The sequence below is a fragment of the Pan paniscus genome, chromosome 17 (assembly GCF_029289425.2).
Source record: "Pan paniscus chromosome 17, NHGRI_mPanPan1-v2.0_pri, whole genome shotgun sequence".
NCBI lineage: Eukaryota > Metazoa > Chordata > Mammalia > Primates > Hominidae > Pan > Pan paniscus.
Genome location: NC_073266.2, coordinates 61,320,042 through 61,344,435, shown reverse-complemented (window position 1 = coordinate 61,344,435; position 24,394 = coordinate 61,320,042). Strand labels below are relative to the sequence as shown.

Below are 24,394 nucleotides of genomic sequence, written 5' to 3'. Positions count from 1 at the left end.
ACATATTGCCAGTTATGTTGTTGTAGTAATACATAGGGCCCTAGTTTTTATTCAGCTTTTACCCCCAAAGAATAATGAAAATTGCTGAAAGAGGAAAGACTAATTCCCAAAATGAAAGAAGGAGTTTAACAAGTTGGTTCTTTTTTTTTTTTTCTTTTGAGATGGAGTTTCGCTCTTGTCACCCAGGCTGGAGTGCAATGGCGAGATCTTGGCTCACTGCAACCTCCACCTCCTGGGTTCAAGCTATTCTCCTGCCTCAGCCTCCCAAGTAGCTGGGATTACAGGCACCCGCTACCACGCCCGGCTAATTTTTGTATTTTTAGTGGAGACGGGGGTGTCGCCATGTTGGCCAGGCTGGTCTTGAACTCCTGAACTTAGGTGATCCGTCTGCCTCGGCCTCCCAAAGAACAAGTTGTTTCTTAAGGATAGTCACATGCCATCATGTGCCACTTCAAAATTTCCCTAAGAGTATTAATATTGTTATTTAATCCTCACCAAAATTTTTAGGTATGTCAGGTTTCACATGCCCATGTAATAGACAAGATTTCTAGGGCACAGAGACATTGTACCCTTTGCAGTGTTTCAGTAGTGATTTGGTATCAGTTTGAAGTATAACACAAGTGTTAAGGCAGTTAGTCTAATCCTGATTTGAATATATTTGAAACAGCTTAACAAAAGTGATTGCTTTTCACTGTGGCCATTCTATTAAAAGGATGAATCCCGATTACTAAAAGGAACCTCTTAGAAAGGTGATAGATGATGCATCCCAGGCCCTGAGTTTGTGTGGAAATTCACCCAAATGTTTACCATAATAAAAGCTGGGTTTCTTTTTATACATTTTCATATATAATATGTGACCTAAGAAATCATTCAGCTTCAATGAACATATATATATTCAAGTAAATTTGTAAAGCGTATCATGGATATAATGCAGTTACGGTCAAAATTTTTCTTTGAGGAAATCTACATCTTTGAAGTCCTTCAGGATGGAAGATATAGAAATATCACTGTAAATGTTCATCAGATCTAAAGTGGACCAATTAGTGACCGAGCACATCTTGGTCATGGGACTTAGGGGAATCACAGATGCAACATTAATTATAACTGTAATGGGACAGATCAACTGCTGCTGAGGCTGCTTTTGCAGATACCAGCTTCACATGTACTAATGCGGTTTGACAGAGGAAGCCAGCAAGCATAATTCTACCAAACACACAATTTAAATATATAGCATAAACCTGTAGATATGGAGGGAAACCTACAAATTAACCCCTGCAAACACTTCCGTTTACATAGGTGGCAACAGAGGCACAGACAGCAGAAGTAACTTACCCTAAATCACTTTGTCAGTGAGGGATAGATTTGAAATTCAAGTTTGTCTTCTGGTGCTAGCTACCTTGGCCTACTTAACATTTTAAATTGTTATTTTGTATATGAAAATAAACACGTGTAATTTTCAAACAACTTCAGATTCAACCATGAATTTAGAGATGCTTTCTTCTATATGTCTATTAACATTACAAACTCTTTTTTTTTTTAACTTTTAAGTTCAAGGGTACATGTACAGGTTTGTTTATATAGGTAAGCTTGTGTCGTGAGTTTTCTTTGTACAGATTACTGCATCACCTGAATACACTCGTTTGATGATCAAAAGAAGAAGTAAATAAAAACATGTGCCCAATATAGACAACTTAGCCACTAATCCCCTTCATGGCTTTGCACAGACAAATATTGAAAATTTCAAGCCCCACTTTCTCAAATAGAAAATATTAAGGTTGAATTACCTTCTTAAGATATATGAACATAAGTACAAAATGCAAATTCATAACAAATAAGTACATCGAAGATGGTACAGAATAAGACAAAGTCTCCTCTAAGTACCAAAGGCAGAAAATGCTTTGTTTTGATATCTTCTGCCTGAAGGAAACTTTTTTTCTCCCCTTTGTTAACTGTAGTTGATTTTCCTCTGCAGATTTGAAACATCTATGACATCCATCAACATCATTATATATACTAGAAAAACGCTAAATCTTTTTTCTGTCTATTTTGGCATATAAAGATTCTGATTTAAAGTAAGCAAGATAAATAAGACATAGAGTATCAAAAAGTCTGATCTCCACATTCAAATTATCTGGCTGACCTGTGTATGCCACTGCACGCACACACACATGCACACACACACACACACGATACCACTTACACATGGACTTATCACAGAGAAAGCACCACTTTCAACAGCATTATTCCCTATCTAGTTAGAATGCAGTTATTTGTTCAAAGTCACAAAACTTAGCTGGCAGCCCTACAAAACAAGATTTATTGAAATTCCCACCCAAATCTTGCTATGAATTCACCAATTAATACGACAAAACAATAATCATTAGAATGGAAAAACAGTACAAATATGAAGAAAAACATAAGTGATAATTTGGTACCAAATAATTTTGAAGAAATCCTTGTTTATAACAAATTAACCAAAAACTTATTTCAGAACTGTTTTTAAATAGTTTTTATGATTTATTTACTTTTGAAAAGTATGAAGCTTGTTCCTGGAAACTCTGGTTAAAAAACACTAGGGCAGAGTTTAAAGTTAACAGCATGGACCATAGAACATTAGTTACCCAATAAAACCTTAATATTATTTCCTTCTGAAGAGAACTGCTTCTTCATTAACTTTTGAAATAAACAACACACTCAAAAGATTACTCATTCTTTTGTTGACTTCAGCCCAGTGTTCTTACATGTTCACACTAAAAAGTTCCATGAGGTTTATTTCAAGCAACAGGGGGCTGAGAAAGCTGATTTCACTTACAGTTTGAGGTTTCTTCCCCTGTCTTTAAATATTTATACTTCCAATAAACAAACACAGATGTTTAAAAAGAAAAAAAACTAACTAAAAACCTTGCCCTGTGAAAACAGGCATATGGCAGAGGTTTTTCAGTATGGTTTGATTTGGAATATACTAGAAATGATGCAATTATTTAATGGTTTTGCATAACTAACACAAAAATTCTTTGGCTTATGTAGACTATAAAGTTTTTACAAGTCATCTAAACTTTTTACAAATAGATAAGTGATTACATTTAGATAGATGTGGCAGAGCTGTCTGTAAGACCAAAAATATCTGGCACGATTCGAGTACCTTAATCAAATACAGACGACTGGATAAGCATCATGAATAGATATTCTGTCTCTAGCTACAACATCAGTTAATATATCAGCAGGGAAGAACAATTAGGAAAGTCATCAGTTATATTCATATTTATACTTTATTATTGAAAGCTATTTGTTTCTGTAGCTAAAATATTATTTATTGATTATAGGCCATAGAAAGTTATTTATAATGAAACTATGCTTGATTATTCGAAGTACCGATTTTCACAAATGAAAGTTAAAACCACTAAAACAGTGATGTTGTGATAACCTGTGACCAAGGCATCAGCCATACTTGAAAATTTAACATTTAGCACGGGAGTTGAACCATAAACAAAAGGAAAATAAGTAAGTCCATGCCCTGTTCTCATCTTACACAGGGGTTAGCCTGGATTTTGTCTTGGCTAGATTTGGGAATATTTTGACATCAATAAAGATGTATTTACTCACTTTGATAAGCTGTTTCCCTAGCAATAAATTAAAATAACCACATCACAATTTTCTTGATATCAAGTCAATAATGAATGTAAAGTATACATAATAGGCATACAATAGTTTGTTTGTTTATTTGTTTCTAATTTTACACTATTTCTGCTCTTTCCTGGTGTTGTGACATCATAGAGAGACACTACTGTCTCTCTTAACCTCTCTATTGAAAAGGCATTGTCCTGGGCTGGGGAAACCAGAGTATGGCACAGTAAAACATTCAATAAAATTGAAGTATCCCCAGTTTTTATTTTCTGGCATACCATTTCAGAGAATCTTGAGGGAAAAACAATGACAGTGATATTGCTTGAATATTGTAGATGATTAGTCAGAATGAAATAATTGAATAATCAAAAAGGTCTGGATTCAAATTTTAGCTCTGTTACTTTCTAGGTGCATGACTCTAGATGAATTACTTAATCCCTCTGAGTTTTAGTTCTTCATCTATAAACTGTGAAAAAATACTCATCAGAGTTATTGGAGGAGTTAGAAACAATATATATGTAGTATATTCCATTTATTAGGTGCCACATGAAATAGAGAACCCGGATTTATGTTCCCCTGCAGAGGATTTCTGTTGTGTTGTGACTTCTGCACTGGGGTTTAAGGAGATAGCAACTCTTCAGCTTTGAGAGGTTCCCTACTATTAATGCCTCACAAGGACCCGAAAAAAAGAAGTCGAGAACAGATTTCTCTCTCTTTCAAACTGACTTTTATCTGCTTTTGCTTTTCTTTCATGTCCTGTTGAAAAGACTGTGATTTGAGAGAAATTACAACATTTTCATTGAAATTAGAGATAGAAAGGAATAAAATAATCATATGGTTTGGCTCTGTGTTCCCACCCAAATCTCACGTTGAATTGTGATCCTGAGTGTTGAAGGTGGAGCCTGGAGCAAAGTGATTGAATCATGGGGGTGGTTTCTAATGATTTAGCACCATCCCCCTGGTGCTGTCTTGTGATAGAGTTCTCACAAGATCTGGTAGTTTGAAAGTGTGTAGCTCTTCTGCCTTTGTGTGCTTTCTCTCTCTTCTGCTTCCAAGTCAAGATGTGCTGGCTTCTCCTTTGCCCTTCTGTCATTGTTGTAAGTTTCGTGAGGCCTCGGAGCCACGCTTCCTGTATAGCCTGCAGAACTGTGAGTCGATTAAAGCTCTTTTCTTCATAAATTACCCAGTCTCAAGTAGTTTGTTATAGCAGTGTGGAACGAATTTAATACAAAGAAAAAATAAGTGGATGAAATGAGAGCAAATTAAAATTAAAATAATTCCTATTAAAAGGTTCAGAGGGCCCACGATGGTGCATGCCTGTAATCCCAGCACTTTGGGAGGCCGAGGTGGGTGGATCAGTTGAGGTCAGGAGTTCAAGACCAGCCTGGCCAACATGGTGAAACCCCATCTTTACTAAAAATACAAAATTAGCCAGGCACGGTGGCTTGCGCCTGTAATCCCAGTTATTGGGGAGGCTGAGGCAGGAGAATCACTTGAAACTGGGAAGGGAGGTTGCAGTGAGTCAAGACTGTGTCACTGCACTCCCACCTGGGTGACAGAGCCAGGCTCTGTCTCAAAAAAAAAAAAAAAGTTTCAGAGGCTGTGAACTTTGGTAGAACTCATGATACATGATGGAAAATGCCTGAAAGAATGAATGTGGATATTTTGAACTTCATTCTGGTATTTACAAGACAGATATTTTCAATAGATGAATTGATTTTAATGTGAAAAATAGAAGAGAAAAATCATCTTTTAATGGAAGAAATTTAAACAAAAACATTAATGGCACATTGGTTATATAATCATAAGTGGTAGTTATTTATTTCAATCATTCATTCATTTACTCAATCAAAATGTATTTATTATGTACTGAGTGTAGGCTGGAGGATAATGAAGGAAAAAAGTAAACTCACTACTGGAACACCAACCTGCCTGCTACTATTTACTTTTCAGCAGTAAGAGCAGATTGGCTGCTTTGTGCATTACCAGGTTTCCTAGCTACATTCAGTGGGATAAACAGGGTATCTGTGCTTACTCTATCTTAACCAGAACTGAAACTAGACTCTTTTAAATTCAGTGAAGTTTTTGCCTCCTACACTCCTCTGAAAATGCTCCCATGAGGTCGTCAGGATTCTCCATGGTTCTAAATCCAGTGTTTAATCTTTGTCTTCAACTTTGTTAAAATTTAAGCCTTTAATCAAATTTCACCTTCTCAGGGAGGTTAATTCTAGCTACTTTATTTAATGCTATAAACTTCTCTTATACACCTCAGCTTTTCTGTGCCTTGCTTTACATTTTTTTCATAGCACTTTCATCTTCTCATATTTTAGACAATTCAGTAGTTTATTTTATTCATTTCTTGACTGTACTAAAATGTAATAACCATGATGTCAATGGTCTTTTATTCCACATGCCTAAGATAGTGGTAAGCCTAGAAGCCTTCAGCCAATATTTGTGGAATAAATGAATGTGCTTTAAGAATTTTTTAATTTTTTTCTTTGAAAATTTATTTTTTTTAATTTTCTATATGTTTTGTAGAAAAGTGTTAATGTAACAGACTGCTATGTTTAGAAAGCTCTTTTTTGCCAGATTGGCCCTTGACTGGAATCCAGGAAACTGGATTTCAGAAAGGCCCCCACCATACCCAGAAATGATGAGTAGCATTTATTACAAGCTTTTACAACTTATTGGTTGGGGAATTAAGTACATCCTGTATGATTCCACTGGGAGAGTCTCTTGCAAGCCTGCATCTGGTTTCATCCGGACTTTGTGTACTTTCCCTTGCTGATTTTGTTGTGTATCCTTTCACTCTAATAAGTCATAACCATGAGGAAGACTGTATTCAGAGTCGCGTGAGTTATCCTAGCGAATCATTAAAACTGGGAATTGTTTTGGGGAACACTGATGCACACCCCACACATAAATGTATATATATACACACAGACACACACACAGACATATCCATCTATCTATCTATCTATCTAATTGGCACATATATGTGGCATAAATTTGTCAGATAAAAATATAATTGATAATTGCCTTCTTGCCTTATTTCCATTATTTCTATGTTTTCTTTTTATTTTATCTTCTATTGCTTATATTGGAAAATTTCCTCAACTGGGCAGACATAGTTGATTATTAATTGATATTTAAAAGTAATGCCTCTAACATAGATTGGCAGTTTTGTTTGTATTGATGGGAGTCTTTACTTAAGAGTGACCAGTAATTAAGCCAACGATTATATTGGAGATTCCTGAATATAAAACTTCAGATATCTTTTTTTTCCTGGAAATATTTAACATGAGAATATTTGTCATGTTTATTTCCCAGAAGACAAAGTCTTCCTACTGCTTTCCTCCATGTTTGGAGTGGTAATAGTAGTCATGGTGTATACTACCTTACCGACATTTTTTAGCTCTATGCCTCAGTTCAGACCTTTACTTGCTCTAAGGCCCCAGTCTGCTGTGTTTTTGAGGGCACATTGGCTGCCTTACCATTGACATCCTGCTCTGTTGGTACACAAGGCCTAAGGGTCTCTCAGCCCTGCTTCATCAATTATCACCTACCCCATCTGCTTTTAATTTTCAAAAATTATGTTGAAATCTCTTATCATTGTGGCTACTTTTCTGCTTCTTCTGTTTTCTTTAATACTGTGGATTTATTCATTTTTATTAGTTTTACTATTGTGTTAATAAGGTCTTGAAACAGACAGACGATGGAAACCTCTGTTAAAGCCCAATTATAAACATCTTATTCACTGTTTTACGAAATGATCTGTAGACAAAATCCCTGAGCAGGATGTTAGGCTGTCTACATGGTATGATTTCAGCAGTCACAAGATATCTCTTCCCCCACAATCTCTGGTTTACCTGCTTCTTCACACATGAAATCCTTGTTCCATTAAATAAACGCTTTAATTCCACCAGTAGAGAGAACAGTGAACAGGTAAATGTCTATGACATGTTGGCATAATTCAGACTCATATTTAAAACGTAGACTTTAGATTTTTTACTGAGAGCAAAGTTTGAAAAGGAAAAAGTAAACCATAGTGTTAAGACTCTATACCTAAAAGTAGGAATTTGAGCAGCAAAATAAACATTGAAGCAATGTACACAAGATGGGATACTCAGTTATTAAAACCAGTTCACTTCTGATAAGGTTATATAAAACACAATGTGAGCTGGACTGGGAAACAGACTTATAAACATACCCTTAGCATCACCAAAGTGTTCAGTGGTTTTCTGCTATGCCTGAAAGGGATTACACTAGTGGTATTAATTCCTCTTCACCTCTGCAATCTTATAATGCTTTAAAAATGTTTGTCTTGCAACTACAATTATGTTTGCTGATCTAAATTTAGCATTATTATTGATCTTTAAATATTACTATTTTTAAAATATTTGAACATATATCATTTTCTTGGATTTCCTTTTGTTGTTCCACAGTTAATGTTTCTCAAGTTTAAAGAATTTGTTTAAGAAAATCTTTATTTTGTCTTCATTTTCAGTAATTTACTACCCCTCATTGATACAAAACCCCTTCAGCTTGCAGATTTTTCTGCTTCATATTGCTATGAACAGCACTGCCATTAGGCCTTGACAAGAAAAGACCTACCCCAGGATTCAAGTTTTAGGAGCCCATACATGGGGAATGCCTTCCTTAAATTTTTGAAGTCCCACTTTGATGGCCAGGAGTGGCCTGAGCTGACAGTGTTATAGCAACAGGGCCAGTAAGCCTAGATTCAGACTTTTTGAGATCTCATTCTTGGGTTCCACTAGATGTCCCTATCAGAAACTTATCCCTATCAGAAACTTATATCCATAGAGTCATCCCAGGACCTGTGGCCGGGTCTCAGTTCTAAGAGGAAAGTCTGGAACCTCCCAGATGGCCAGTGCAGTATTTTCTTTAAAAGATCATGTGATATCCATCCACCAAAATGGTGTAAAGAAGATGATTTTGTGTCACTCATATATGTTATGCAATAAAACCTCTCCATAATAAGAAAATTTCAACGTTCTGAGCTATCGTGGTCCACTCTTCATGTAGTATGGACCCATGTATCAGCTTTCATTAATCTGTGATAGCACATCTAGTCTACAGCCCCCGAAGGCAGCAATTTTTGTGGCAGATATTATTTACACTGTGTGTCCCCTACTTCTGACATATAGGTGATCATTCCACTCTTCTGCTAATGTCATGTTCTGGTTCAGGGAGTCCTCCAGGGATGGCCATACCTTTCTCTCTAAGAGCTTTGGCGAACTCTACTCCAATCTGAACAGGTGTTTTGATTCTTGCACTTTATTGTCCCTAATTGATATACTAATGTACTCGCCCAGATGTTATAAATGGAATAGACATTACTTACACAAATGTAACTGCTTTCATTCTGACCATGGACTTCTCATCTTTCCTCCCTGCTAGAAGCAATGTGTGGAAGACAGGGGTGCATCATTTATATTTTTCTGCATACCCTGGATAAAACTTGCATTTGAAGTCATTATCGACAAAGAACAGTCACAATATTTGAGACAGTCATTAGAAACCAGTGCTCATGGGTGGCTCAGTGGATGGTGCAGTATCATGAGCCATGAGGCAACCAGCATTAAATAAATGGTACTAGAGAAATGCAGAGGCAAAAACATCCAGAGTTATGGCATTGTGATTAATAACAGCATTGCTGCCCTGCCTCTTATTGCAGTGAGATATGACATTAGCTAGGAACAGTGCATTTGACAATAAATTACAGATAGAGATGGTCCCTGGACACTGTGAAGAGTCGTTGTTTACTGGTCAATAATGAATAATGTCAGCTTTCTTTTTTATTATTATAAATAATAATCAATAAATCACTATACCTTACATGGGCCCATGAATTTTATAAGTCCCTTTTAAATCAAATTATGTATATACATAGGAATCCCATACACACACCAAAATATTTGCCCAGAGCCCCACATACCCTAGGAGTAGCTCAGGCTATGAAAGCTAGTTCATATATTTTATCAAATGGTTTGAATTGGAAGAATCTATTGAACAATGATATTAGGATTTCAGTTTTCACTATTATATTTGACATAGTATATTTATCAATTAATAATTAAAGAGATCAGTTAAAAGAAAGATTTTAAAAGACATTGATATATAATTATTATTTTTCTAATTTATATGACCTTAGAATTTATTTCACAATTATGTGTTAATATGAAATTTAGATAATTTTTGAAATCTCTAAAATCCAGGTAAATAAAACTTGATTAGTGTCTTGTCTATAATATCATAGATTCAGTTTGAATACAGCTAGTTTAATTATTGCCTTTACAATTTAAAAGGCAAATTATATTTATTATAGAACCTAAAATATCAACATTTTATACATTGGTACTATGTAGTTTCCTGTAATATTTTCGGAGTACTACATGTGTTATCACAAAAGCCAAGTTCTGGGGACCTCCAATATTCAAATTGAGATGAATTTTGTAAAATAGAGTATTAGGCAATAAAATTTTAAAAAGTGTTTTCTATTTTTCTGTTGAATAGAAAAATCGAGTTGCAGAAACAAACTTGCAGTTTGAAACAACTTATACATAGTTTAAAATTATTTACAACAGTAGAATATTTATATATGATGAATCAAAGAAAATTTGTAAAATAATAAATGCCACCTTAACAATGGAGGATGTGATGGGAAAAAGAAAAATGAATGAGGTTGAGAATAACCCTTCAGAAGTCTTCAATCATATTTTACTTTTTTATTGACAAGCATACCAGTATTTCTTTAATTATTCATTAAATCTTTGTCTATTACTAAAAAACATTGTAATAAGTTTTTTAAAAAATCTAAATACCTACTCTCTTTCCAAAAATACAAAATATATGCATAATAACTATTATATATAATAGTTATTATATAAATATACATATAGTAAGTATTATATATAATAGTTACACATTTGTATAATAGTTCTGTATGTATAACTATTATATATAATAGTTATTAAACAGAAGTTATATATAAAGTTATTATATAGCTATATATGTTATGTAAGTTATATATGTATAACTATTATATATGATATATACATAAAACTTTATATAGATATATAATATATAGAGATATATAGAGATATAATACATAGAGATTTAATATAGAGAGATATAATAGATATATATCTATATAAAGTTAGTTATTATATATCTATATTATATATCTATATAAAATCAGTTATTATAATAAATACTAATAACTATAGTTTGCCAGGCAACTATAGTTTGCAAGGCAACATGGCCTTAACTATTCTAATTTTACAGTTGTTCTTTACATAAACCACAGCATGTTGGTCAGTGTATTAGTCTGTTTTGCGTTACTATAAAGGAATACCTGAGACTCGGTAATTGATAAAGAAAAGAGGTTTAGTTGGCTCAGAGTTCTGCAGGCTGTAGAGAAAGCATGGCAGTGGCATTTGCTCAGCTTCTAACGATACCTCAGGGAGCTTTTATTCATGGTGAAAGGCAAAGGGGGAACAGGCATGTCACATGGAGAGAGAAGTAGCAAGAGCAGAGAGAGGTGCCTGCCACACGAAGTCAGGAGATCGAGACCATCCTGGCTAATATGGTGAAACCCCGTCTCTACTAAAAATACAAAAAATTAGCCAGGAATGGTGGCAGGCACCTGTAATCCCAGCTACTTGGGAGGCTGAGGCAGTTTGCTCTTTTCACTAGGATAGGATGTATCTCTCATTTTACACACCAGAAAACAGAACAAGAGAATTTATCTCTTGCCTCATATTCAAGCACTATATCTACTTAAGTACTGGTTCCTCATTCCCACTTCATTCTAAGGTATAACTATAGGGAAGTATGTGACATATGCTTATGTGAGTTATCTTTTTTTTTCTCTCTCTCTGTTTCTTTCATACTGATACATGGAAAGACAAACATCTCAGTCTTAAAGTTTTTGACCTGAATGTGATTGAGTTGTCTTATGATAATGTGACTTTGGGTAGCATAGTGTTGAGGGAGAGGATGTCTGAGGAACCAGACAGGAAAAGGCAGAGATGCAGAAATGATGACAAGGGAAATATTACTAACATTTACAACCCTTAGAGACTGCTTATTTAATATTTGGACTTTTCTCATTCATAACTTTTAATCTCATTTATTCAACCCACTATTTGACTTACTTCTCCACACTCTAACTAGAATGAAAACATAATGTTAAATATTTTCTAATAAACTGCTATTTTGGAAATAGTGGAATAAGAAAGTTCAACCAGTTGTTTTCATGATCTACAGGCCAGAATTAAATCACTTGCTTTTACGTCAGTGTCTGTGTATTTGGGGGAAACATTTATAAAACATGAATAAATATTCACTTGAAATTCTATAATTATGACAAATCCATTCCATTCGGGCCTATCCAACTGAGCTTTGCTCATGGAGATATCGTTACTGTAACAATGTTCTCCTGAGTGAAACAAAAGGAATTTAGCAAAACCAATAAGCAATCATGTTTTTTACTTAAAACGTCAGCATACAGGCTGGCACCTTGGCTCACTCCTATAATGCTAAAACTTTGGGAGGTTGAGGTGGGTAGATCACTTGAGCTCAGAAGTTCAAGACCAGTCTGGGCAATATGGCAAAACTCCTTCTTGACAAAAAGTACAAAAATCAGTCGGGTGTGGTGGCATGTGCCTGTAGTCCCAACTACTTGGGAGGCTGAAGTGAGAGGATTGCTTGAGCCCAGGAGGTGGAGGTTGCCGTGGACCATAATTGTGCCACAACACTTCAGCCTGGATGACAGAGTGAGACCCTGTAGTTAAGTGGAATTACAAAAATCACTAAATATAGAGATTCTTCCTCAAATAAACTTATTTTCTTCCCTTACCCTTATGCATATCCACTAGTGAACCTTAAAAATCATAAAAACATTATGTTCAAAATAGTTATTAATTATTCTATGCTGTAAAGCTAAAAATGGCATAGGATTCATGAGGATCAGAAGGATAAAAGTACTCCTAAAGTGAACATAAAACAGTGACATGTTCTTTTCATTTAACTGAGAGAAATAAAGAAACAGAGCTAAAAGGGAAGAAATTAAGATGAGATTTGAAAATAATTTCCATATTTCTATTTTGTTTCTGATAGCTTTGTTGTAGTCATTCAGGCCAAGGATATTGTTTATGCTTAAACATTTCTCTTGCCACACTGATTTTTTTCACGAATATCAGCAACAATATGTCATTAGAAATACACACATATACATGCATATGTGTATTTCTATTAAACATCAGCTTTTTCAGATGTATTGCTCCTACTTAGCCGAATTTCCCACCATTTATTTGAGGCACAGGGGAGCTGAAGACAAGATGAATTTTAAGGTTATATATCTGGAGTAAAATAGTCTCTACCTATTTAATGGTATGAATTCAGAATTAACAGCAAAGGAACTCAAAGGAATATACCTAAAACTGGTCACGTTAAAGAGCCAAAATTCTCACATTGACTACATCAATAGGTCGCTAAGAATCTAAGACCTTATAGAATGTTGGCATAAGGTGAACAAATTAATCTGTGATTTCCCAGTATCGATTTAGCTTGAATTCATTTGTGAGATTGTTTTAACAGAAAACAAGCCTTGTGGTTCAGAGTCTAAGACACATCAGTTTGGGATGGGAAGAAGTCTAAATCAAGAGACAGCATGCATTCTGCCTTGAATGGTGAAAATAAAATTAGGCATTTAGCTAAGAATCAATTGTATTTCTACAACAACATAAAATAAAAACCACTTACTTTAACTGATTTGTGCAGATAGCTTCAAAAGTTAGATGCGACTTCATAGAACATATATCCAACACTTCAACCTTCCCTTCATGTAAGAATCTTTTCTATCTGACTGAAAATCATTTGGCCTCTCCTGAAACAATTTTAGTGATGGGTAGATCATTACTTCAAAAAGAAGCTGCATACGTGGGGATGCCTGGCACTAGAAAGAGCTTCTCCTTGCCATTCTCAGTTCTAGCTTTGGGGTAGTCCAGAGTAAATTTAAGCCCATGTTTACCTGATAGCCCTAGACACATATGAGATGCTTTTCAAATTCTTCCCTAAGTTAATCAACTAGAATTTCCTCAATTATTCTATATAAATTAGAATTTGTAAGGCAGTTTTAGTGTTTATTTTGATAAAATGAACAAAATGATAAAAGCTATCACAGCCTCAGCTCAAGACATGAGCAGGCTTCCATAACAATGTACATAATTGCCGTTTTGAAACCATTTCAGACAGAATGCAAACAAAAATCTAACCAGGTTTTGAAGAAGAGTTAACCACGTTGGAGACATAAGGTAGGAATCAGAAAATAGAATTACTACAGGCATGAATCTAGGAAGGCCTCTAAAAAAACCTAATAATATTAAGATCCTGCATTGGTAGTCCTACTGGTTAAATGTCTATTTTTCTATCAATCAGAATATTCAGGTGGTCTAATGACTAAAGCAAGATGGAAATTAACATTGCACAATAATGTACACTGTAACTGCTAAGACTTGTGTCTTTTATTTTTGTAGGCAGGATGAGGGCATCTCTGTCAGAGTTTCATTTTTTGTGTGTGTTTTTTTTTTTTTTTTTGACGGAGTTTCACTCTTGTCGCCCAGGCTGGAGTGCAGTGGTGTGATCTCGGCTCACTGCGACATCCGGCCTCCCAGTTCAAGTGACTCTCCTGCCTCAGCCTCCTGAGTAGCTGGGATTACAGGTACCCACCACCACACGTGGCTAATTTTTGTATTTTTAGTAGAGATGGGGTTTTGCCATGTTGGCAAGGCTGGTCTCGAACTCCTGACTTTAGGTGATATGCCCATCTTGGCCTCCCAAAGTGCTGGGATTGCAGGTGTGAGCCACTGCGCCTGGCCCAGAGTTCCATTTTGTTAAATGGCAACCTGAAAGTATTTTTTGTATGGCAATTCAAATATATACAAAGAGTGTGAGTAAGCAAAGAGATGATTTGTGTGTGTCCATTTTTACATATTGTTTTTGGCAGCAAATCTAAACTTCTAATTCTCCTCTGTGATACTAAGGCTGAAACTGGGCAAATGACATCACCAAGATTCTTTGCTACCTGGATCTATGTTAAATACTGCCAAGGGGAGTAACTACAGTGAAATAAAAAGGCAGAAAACAGAAAAAAAGTCTTCTTGTTTATTTTAAATGAACTTATTAAGGTATAATTAACATACAACAAACTGCACATATTTAAAATATGCAGTTGGCTAAGTTTGGCCTGTGTATACATCCAAGAAAATGTAACCATGATCAAGATACTGAATATATCTATCACCTCCAGAAGTTTCCTGCTGTTCCTTGTAATCCCTTTCTCTCACTCCTCCCACCCTGTCTCCAGACAACCACTAATGAGCATTCAGTCCCTGTAACTTAGTTTGCATTTTTGAGAATTTTATATAAATGTAATCATATAGTTTGGATTATTCTATGTTTGGTTTTTTTACTCATCCTGACTTTTTGTGATTCACTCATGTTGTTGCGGGTATCAGTAGTTCATTGCATTCTATTGCTCAGTAATATTCCATTGTACAGGCCTACCAAAATTTATCCATTCACATATTAATAGAAATTTTTGCATTTTTTGGTTATTGCAAATAAGGCAACAATGAACATCCCTATGCAAGTTTTATTATGGACATATGCATTCTCTTCTCTTGGATAAATACCTAGGAGTTGGATGTCCAGTTAATATAGCAGTTGTATGTTTAAATTTATCAATCTTCTAAGGTGTTTTTTTCCGAAGTGGCTGTACCATTTCACATTCCTCCTATCCATGTAGGAGAATTCCAGTTTTTCCAAATTCTGTCAAAATTTGATATGGTCAGTCTTTTTAATTTTAGCAATTGTGATCAATGTGTAGTGGTATTTTATTGTGGATTTAACTATGTTTTCCTAATGACTAATGATGTTGAACATCTTTTTATATGCTTATTTGTCTCCCATATATTTTTGGTGAAGTGACTGTTCAACTAACCATTTTGTCCATTTTTTATTTGAATATTTGATTTTTTTTGAGACAGAGTTTCACCCTATCACCCAGGCTGGAGTGCAGTGGTGCAATCTTGGCTCACTGCAACCTCTCCCTCCTGGGTTCAAATTATTCTCCTGCCTCAGCCTCCTGAGTAGCTGGGATTACAGGCTCATGCCACCACACCCGGCTAACTTTTTGTATTTTGGTAGAGATGGGTTTCGCCATGTTGGCTAAGCTGGTCTCAAACTCCCGACCTCAAGTGATCCTCCCACCCAGGCCTCACAAATTGCTGGGATTACAGACATTAGCCACTACCCCTGGCCAGCCACGGCACCTGGCCTATTTTTGAGTTTTGAGAATTCTTTATGTAATCTGAATGCAAACCCATTATCAAATCAATGTTTTGTAAGTTCTTTCTCCTAGTTTGCAGCTTACCTTTTAATGCTCTTAACACTGTCCTAACAGATTGTTTCTTAATTTTGATGAAGACTAATTTATCAATTTATTTCTTCTATGTATTCTGCTTTTAGTGTTGTATCTGAAAAGTCTTTGCTTATGCCAATACCATAGATTATCTCCTATGTTTTCTTCTAGAAATGTTGTAGTTTTAGATTTAAAATTTTCTTCTATGATACATCTTAAGTTAATTTATGTATATAGCATGAGGTATGGATCAAAACACACTCAAAAAATATTTTTGCTTTTGAATATTCATTTGGTATTGTACCATTTGCTGGGAAGACTATCCTTTCTCCATTGAACTTGCCTTTGTCAAATATCTGCTGCCTATATATGCATGTGTCTATTTCTGGACTTTCTGATCTGTTCCATTGGCTTATTCTTCTGTCTTAATGTTTAGTATCATTTTATATTGATTATTGTTTCTTTATTATGGTTCTTGAAATCTGGTAATATCCCTCCCTCACTTTGTTCTTCTTTAACTTCGTTTTGGCTATTCTTACTGCTTTGCATTTCTATATGAACTCCAGAATAAGTTTGTCAAATTCCACAAAATGTTAGCTGGAATTTTGAGGAATTGCATTGTTTCCTTATATCAACTTGTAAACAATTTGCTTCTTACAATATTGAAAATGTTTACCTGTTAAGAGGTATGTCTCTCCATTGATTTGTCTTCATCTCAGTAATATTTTACAGCTTACAGTGTGCTGGTCTTGTACATTTCTGTCAGGTTAATGAATATAGTTCTTTTTTTATGGTACATATATTTTTCAAAATTTTAATTTGCAATTGTTTGTTGCTAATAAACAGGATTACAATTATTTTTATATTAATCTGTAATCCTACAGTCTTGCTAAAAACACTTAATACTTCTTGTAGCTTTGTATATAGGAAATCATGTCTGTATCAATAAAGACAGTTTCACTTCTTCCTTTACAATTAGGACAGCTTTAATTTCTTTGTTTTGCTTTATTACTTAGCTAGAATGTCCAGTACATATTCCAGAACCTCTGATTCTAAGGGAAAGGCATTTAGTTTTTAATTATTAAATATCACATTGAGTAAAAGTTTCTGTAATTTTTCATTTATCAGGTGAAGAAAGTTTCTTTTTTTTTCTTAGTTTGCTGAGAGTTTTTATAATAAAGACAATGCTTCCTGTTGGAGTATAGCACAGTCATACTTACCATCCATTTTAAAGAATTATGATTCTCTAAACTTAATAATCATTTTTGGTAATTTAACTCATTTTGTGTTCTGGTATCTTCTGGTCCTATTTGTGTCACGTGTGAAAATTAAATCTTTGTGAATTGGCTGAAAATTGCCAGTACTCTGTAATTAGTGCTTAAGTAATAAACTGCCTTTCATCTCTGACCTAGGAGTTTTGTGTCTTCTAAAAATATCCATGAAAATATGGCAGACTCTTTCAAGCTAAGTAAAATATTGAACGCTACAGAGCTCTTGAGAGTACTAAGTTCCGTTTTCTTTAGGTCTAAGAGTGAGATTTCAAAAAAAGAAACAGTTTTATAGTGAAGATGCCTAAAGGGAACACATAGTTCATCATGACTATGAAGCCCAAGAGCATGAAGTTAGAAGTTGTCTCTCAAGGGTTCTGGCTAAGCCCATAAGTCCAATACATAGAAAGCTCTGAGAGTCCTAATTTAAAAAGTAATTATCATGAAATACAGTAAACTGAATAATTTCATTTAGTTTATCAAACACCAGGTGCTAAATTCCTTGAAAGTATTAACTAATTTAATTATTATAATAACTCCATCCCTTTGTTATGTGTCAGCATTTTCACAGCATTTCACTCAAATCATCTTACAATGTTTTACTGGAATTTTAAGGTCTGCTTGGTAGCAGTGCAATGAGAGGAAACAGATAATCTGTTTTTGCTTGCTTGTTTGCTTTTTTTGTTTTAAGTCTGGCACTCTCAACTTCAACATGGCTTCCAGGAAATGATAATCATGTTTTATCAGTAATTAGTATTCTAAAGAAAGGTACTCACCCTCTTCTGTACACATTCCACATGCCAAGTGATATGTTACTCAAACATCACAGCTGCACAAACATATGTGGGTTATGTACACAATGTATCACTCCCATGCCCACACACACATGCACACACTCTCTCTCTCACACACACACAGACACACACACATGCACCCAGATTTTTTGGCAGTTGCTTTTGTTGTATTTCTACATAACAGGCTTATGGCTTCCAAGAGTGATAAGATAAGAGAATTATGCTGAATAGGCACCATTTTCTACTCATTACAATACTAAGTTATAGGAATAAACTATTGAGACTACTGATTTGACAGAGTAATGTACTTGCTCAAATACAAATCAATGACAACACAGCTAAAAATGCTATTGTCTCACTAGAGTATCAATGGTAGAGCAAGCATGTATTCCAATGTTCTGAACTATTGAGATGCTTAAGATTATATGAACAGCTGAAACACATAAATTTCCAGAAGCTTGTTTCTAATCAGTACTTTAGCTAATTGTGCCTATCCTGACACTTCTCTTCTCCACCTTTTGTAAAATTGTCCACAATGAAGGTCTTAACATGCCGAAGAGTGACAAAATATCAATCATTATTCTTGGAAGTAAACACATCAGCACAAGTTTCCTCTCTACTTTTTTTTTTTTTACTCAATAAGCACCATATTTGATATGGAAGGATCGTATAAGGATCCTAAGTCACAAAGTCAGATAGACTTTGAAAGGCAAATAATACCATCTTCTGAGTCTCATATTTTATTCTACTTTTTACTTTGTACATTTCTTGTAAAAACACAATACAACAAAATATATAAAATGCCCACAAAATTCCTGGAATTTGTCTGGGCACGGTGGCTCATGCCTGTAATCCCAGCACTTTGGGAGGCTGAGGTGGGCAGATCACCTGAGTTCAGGAGTTTGAGACCAGCCTGGCCAACATGGTGAAACCCCGTCTCTACTAAAAATACAAAAATTAGCCAAGCGTGATGGCAAGTACCTGTAATCCCAGCTACTCTGGAGGCTGAGGCAGGAGAATCACTTGAACCCAGGAGGCGGAGGTTGCAGTGAGCCGAGATCGAGTCATTGCACTCCAGCCTAGGCAACAAGAAAGACTTTGTTTCAAAAAGAAAAAAAAAATGCTGGAATTTAATGACTAGTAAGTCTTTCTTATACTCCCCCTTTTCCCAGTAGCTCCCATGACTTACATATGGCAGCAACCATAAGAAATTTAAAAACAAAAACAAAAAAACCCTTAGTAATAAATTTTTAAAAAGACATTAACAACCTTCCAATTTTTTGATCAATGAATGATAGAATCTCCAAATATTACTGTGAAAAATATTTCTACTAAAGGAGATCAGGAAATGCCACCACAAAATATGCTGCTTGGGCATGCTGACTAATGGAAACTGAGGGCACTTGGGGAACAGCAAACGCAGGAAGGGACTTTCTCTGAACTTCCTTAATCTGCCTAAAGACAGATTGCCCAAAACGAGCACAATTGTCACGAAACCCCTCCGCAGGAACCTCATCAACTCAGATGGTTAGGAAAGGTTAACTCCAGAGGAGAAGAAACTGGAGGTGACGTCATGCCTAGACAGAATTTGTCACAGGCTGTCACCTCTTCTTTTGAGGGCTCATTCATCTTTCTCAAAAATCATTTACTCTCATCAAAATTGCCTACCTCTCCCTTCCACTCTCCCTAATGAAGAGGGCATGTAAGCTTCTAGATCTCATTGAGTTTCGTATACTCACTTTTCTTTCATGTGAGGCTGCTGTGTATGTAATAAATGGGTATACCTTTTTTTCCTATTAATCTGTCTACTGTTAGTTTATTTCATAGACTCCATTATCAAACTCTCAGAGAGTAGAAAGATTTTCCCTCCCCTATAATCCTATGATCTTTCATATTTGAAGATTATGCTCTCTCATCTTAATTCTGGATTATGTGGCTGAAGGTATACATACTATAACCTTTTTCTGATTAACATAATCCCAGTTTTCTTAAAGAGGAAACGGATACCTGTAAGAAACAAGTTTCAGCCACCTTGCAGCAATGCGTGACTAAGTTATACAGTAATGATTAGCAAGATGAGACCAAAAGTGCAATGAGAACTACTGGTTACTTTTTTTGTTTTCTTGATTCAGGCAAATTTTTTCTCTCTTGTTCTTTCTCTTCCTGAGAATTCAAATATGACATCTTGTATACAATGTCAATCGTGGATAGTAATGATATTGTGATGTTAAGGGAAATGGTTACATTCCTGATATTATATTTTACATCTTCAGTTCTAAACTTCTATTATGTCATTTGCTTTATCTCATTCTTTTCAAAGATCATATAACATGTTTTAAGTTACAGGTTTTTGAAAGTTTAGTGATCATGAGTTCCAAGCTTGTCATTTTTTAGCTAGAAAGCGTAAAAATGTTGAAAAAAATTGAATGTTGCCAACTCTGTAGGGGTAGAAGTTTTATAGACTATAATTGACAGGCAAATAATTCTTTTACTCAATAATGCATATTAATTTTGTCCAGTAAAGATATAATTGATTTTCATCCTAAAGAAAAGATTATCTCAAATAACATATTTTATTTCCCCATAGGATGTTAATTAGTTTGCTTCTATTAGCAAATTTATTTTGGCATTACTGCTTATCTAGATATGTGTACAGTTTTCAAATTCACCTTTTACTGATTACCTTATTCAATTAATGAGTTAAATGAAATTGATATCTGATTATATATTTACATGAGTAATGTTTTTAACTTTTTGACAAGTTATACTTCAGTGTTGCCACTAATTCAATTTATAAGTGAAGCAAATACGATTCTGCATGGTAAAATAGTGGCTGAATTTGATTAGCTGACTACAAGCAAATCTCAGACCAGAGTCCAATTTTTCCTTTTTATTCTGCCTACTAATGCTTAATTCGTGATATAGCCTAAAACTTCAGCTTATATTTTTGACTTTTACTTCTCTACAATTCTGTTTTTACTTCTGATTACCTACTCCCATCAACATACACGTGCACTCACACAATCCAAATAAGAGAGACCTGAAAGTATTATGAAATCCAAGAAACATTGCCAAAACAGTCTATTTCATTGAATTTCTTCATTATTTTTATTTTCAACAGTCATAAGATGAGGAACTACAAGACAAACAGGGACAGCCACACGTTAGTGAATAGAAACATGCAAACAACATTTTAGTTTGTTTCTAGGTACTAAATTGCTACAGCCTTCAGTAAACAATGGTTATTTAAGTATGAAGGGATGTTAAGGGTTATTTATTTTTTAATTGTATTTAATTGTGTTGCTTGTGTGTACAGGATTACCATATTTGCAACCTTCTGGCCATTATTTTTTATTTTTCTTTTCATTATGCCAGTTTAGGCATAATGTTTTCCTTCTGGACTGAAAGATGTTTCCACTTAAAACAATGGTGGACATGTCACAGAACCACAGAATTTTTCTTTTCTTTTTTCAAAAAATAGCATGTTTGCTTTTTAAAGAAAATTTAAGAGAGAAAAGGATATGTAGTTTAAGAACAGCACATGAATGAAAAGATGTGTCTAATTAGACTACTGTTTCTCTGTCAGAGACTGAGAGCTTTGCAGAAAAGTAAACAACGCTTTTTACTCCCTGGGTAGAAATATTCCATCAGGTTTATTTTCCTCTTTGAATAGCATAGAAAGGAGAGAAGAAGGAGAGAGAGAACTCTAGTTTTGGTAGGGATTTCAAAATTATTCTCTGCATAATATTTCTTTCTGAAAGAACAGCATATGCATAAAATAGCTCATTAGCTCTGCTCAACACTGACTCAAAGCTAGCTCTGATATCTCTTAGTGTTCTTTATGTCAACAACCCTTGCTACTGAAGACCTTAGTTCAAACCAGTGTTTCCAAAACTGTGCTGTGGGAAAGCTTCACTGGGTGTTAGCAGTTAGTGGGTGAGAAGGGGGAGGGGAGCAGGCGGGTAGTTTACAATTAAATATGCTTGTGAAACTCTAGGCTAATTGAAGTTAAATAGGTTTCTTTCTTAACAGGATGTTTAAGAGATTTTGTTATGCTAATTTAACATTTTACAATTTATATTTATTATTTATTTTAAGTTAGCTTTTTGAGATTGTGTGATGGAAGACTGGTGGGCACCTCTTAGCATCTTGCTGTCTGGAAAGGGCAGCTCTAGAGAAAAGATAATCCTTAACACTAAACTGAAATCTCTGTGATGAAAATACCATATCTCCCTTGTTCATCACCGCATTCCCTTTGGCAAGCACTGGAGACATTCAATAGGTATTTTCTGACTACGATGCTATCTCTTTTTTAACCAACCATAGTAACCATGTGTCTTCTACTTTAAACAGTCATTTAATCCACTCTTTGTCTATAAATGAAGTTTAGAGGATCAAAGTGAATCACAGAGATAAAGTATTTTTGATCACTGTAAACACTATTTACATATAGCATCACGGGATGCTGCAACTGGTAGTGTTCTTGAAGATTATATGGTTGAAATTATTTATGCAATAGTCAAAATTGAAGCTACTTGAACAAGGCCACACAGCCTATTATTGTTAAGCTACATACAATTAGAATCTAGGTCTCATAATTTCTAGCTCAATGCCCTTGATACTATGATAATTATTCCTATTTAATATGGGTTTTAGAATATTTATTAAGTAATAAATCTAGTGGTAGGGTTAAATCATATTTACTATTAGTATAGTCGAGGCTTAGTTGGAGAAAATAACTTAGTAATTGTCAGATACAATAGCGTGTCTATACTAAAACTGTACATGGTAATAAAAACTAACAGACAAATAAAAATATAAAAGAAAAACCCCTAAAAGACTGTCTGATCTTGGATCATTTTATGGTTTCAGACTCACAGTTAGTCTCAAACATTTTTATGAAGAATTACGTAAAAGAGTAGATTAACTTAACTGCCAAAGAGATGAAGATTTAGACTGACAGTGTTTATGATGTCCGTAGCTTTCTCTCTCATTCTCTTTCCATTAACATAATTGGCTTTGACTGGGCAAATCATGTTGTTTTCATTGTAATGTCATTGGAATTTATGATTCCATAAGGCACATGAATAGATTTTTTATTTCATTTGCTTTGCATTTCATTTTAATGCTACCTAAGAAAATAACCTACACAACTATGCATGCTACCTTTTATTAACTTTACCATGTTTCCATTTTTATATTTTCAATCACTATCAAATTTTGTTTTAGCTGTATTATAAAATTAATTCTGCTTTCACAATTACATCATTTACCTTTAGACTCTTTTCTTGTGAATTCTCTATCTGTAACATTATGTTAAATGGAAGCATATACTCAGTAAAACAAAACTATAACAGTAATCTAATTATTATAATACAACATTTGTGATAGAATTTCATTTCCAAACAAGAATCTTGCTTTAGATTTTATCAGAGTTATTATTTTAATAATCTTTAAGAAGCAGGCAGAGATATAAAACCCTAATGTAAATATATTTTTGGGGGCTTAAGAAATTAGTTGTATCAGCCTTTTATTATATGTAAATGCACAGTTTCTATTCATAAGACTAAACACAAACACAATCAGGATAATGCTATTTTCATACACTTTATGGCAAATGAAGGCTCAGTGATGGGACTGGCAAGTATTGAGGAATTAATGTGACCCTGGGAATTTTATGTTTCACAAAGATAAACAATTTCCTTTTTGTATTTTTCTCTTAGATTTGGAAGTAAATTATTTTCTCTCTACATTCTGCTATCTATTCACAAGCTTACATTTGTCCGTTTGTATTTGGCAGTAGCTTATATTTGAAACTGGGTTTTTTTTTTTAGTTTTAGTTATAAATTAATGTGTTTCACAAGATCCTTAGGGTTTCAATCTCTCTTTTACACACAGTGGAAGATCCAGGGAGCGTAGGAGAAACTATCAAAGATTATATGGTTGACATGATTGAGTATAGTTTCAATTATTGAGTATAGTCTCAATTATTATTGAGAATTGAGTATAGTGAACATTGGACATTCTCTCTCAAATGCCACACTAGAAATTTCAGTCAAACCTAAATCTTAATGGAGTAGAGAGTTGGTTGTAAGCAGTGACGAAGAAAGATTTTGTATGTATTTCAAATTGTTATGCATCTGGCATTCTTTTAGCTATTAACATCCAATTTCCATCAGGTATGGGTCTCAAAGATTTCATAAATTAAACCTGTTGAGGCAGTTATGTGATATGGCTTGTCAAGAATCAGGGAAAATATT

The 24,394-nt window shown here is 34.5% G+C and overlaps 1 long non-coding RNA gene across 1 annotated transcript in view; it reads left to right on the top strand.

Annotated features, from left to right (window-relative positions):
• The first annotated feature begins 4,747 nt into the window (after positions 1–4,747).
• The window catches only part of LOC134729250 (uncharacterized), a 213,638-nt gene continuing 193,991 nt past the window's right edge, over positions 4,748–24,394 (top strand). The window contains exon 1 of the long non-coding RNA XR_010110154.1: positions 4,748–4,772. This is a non-coding gene — a long non-coding RNA (uncharacterized LOC134729250). The remainder of the gene's footprint in view (positions 4,773–24,394) is intronic.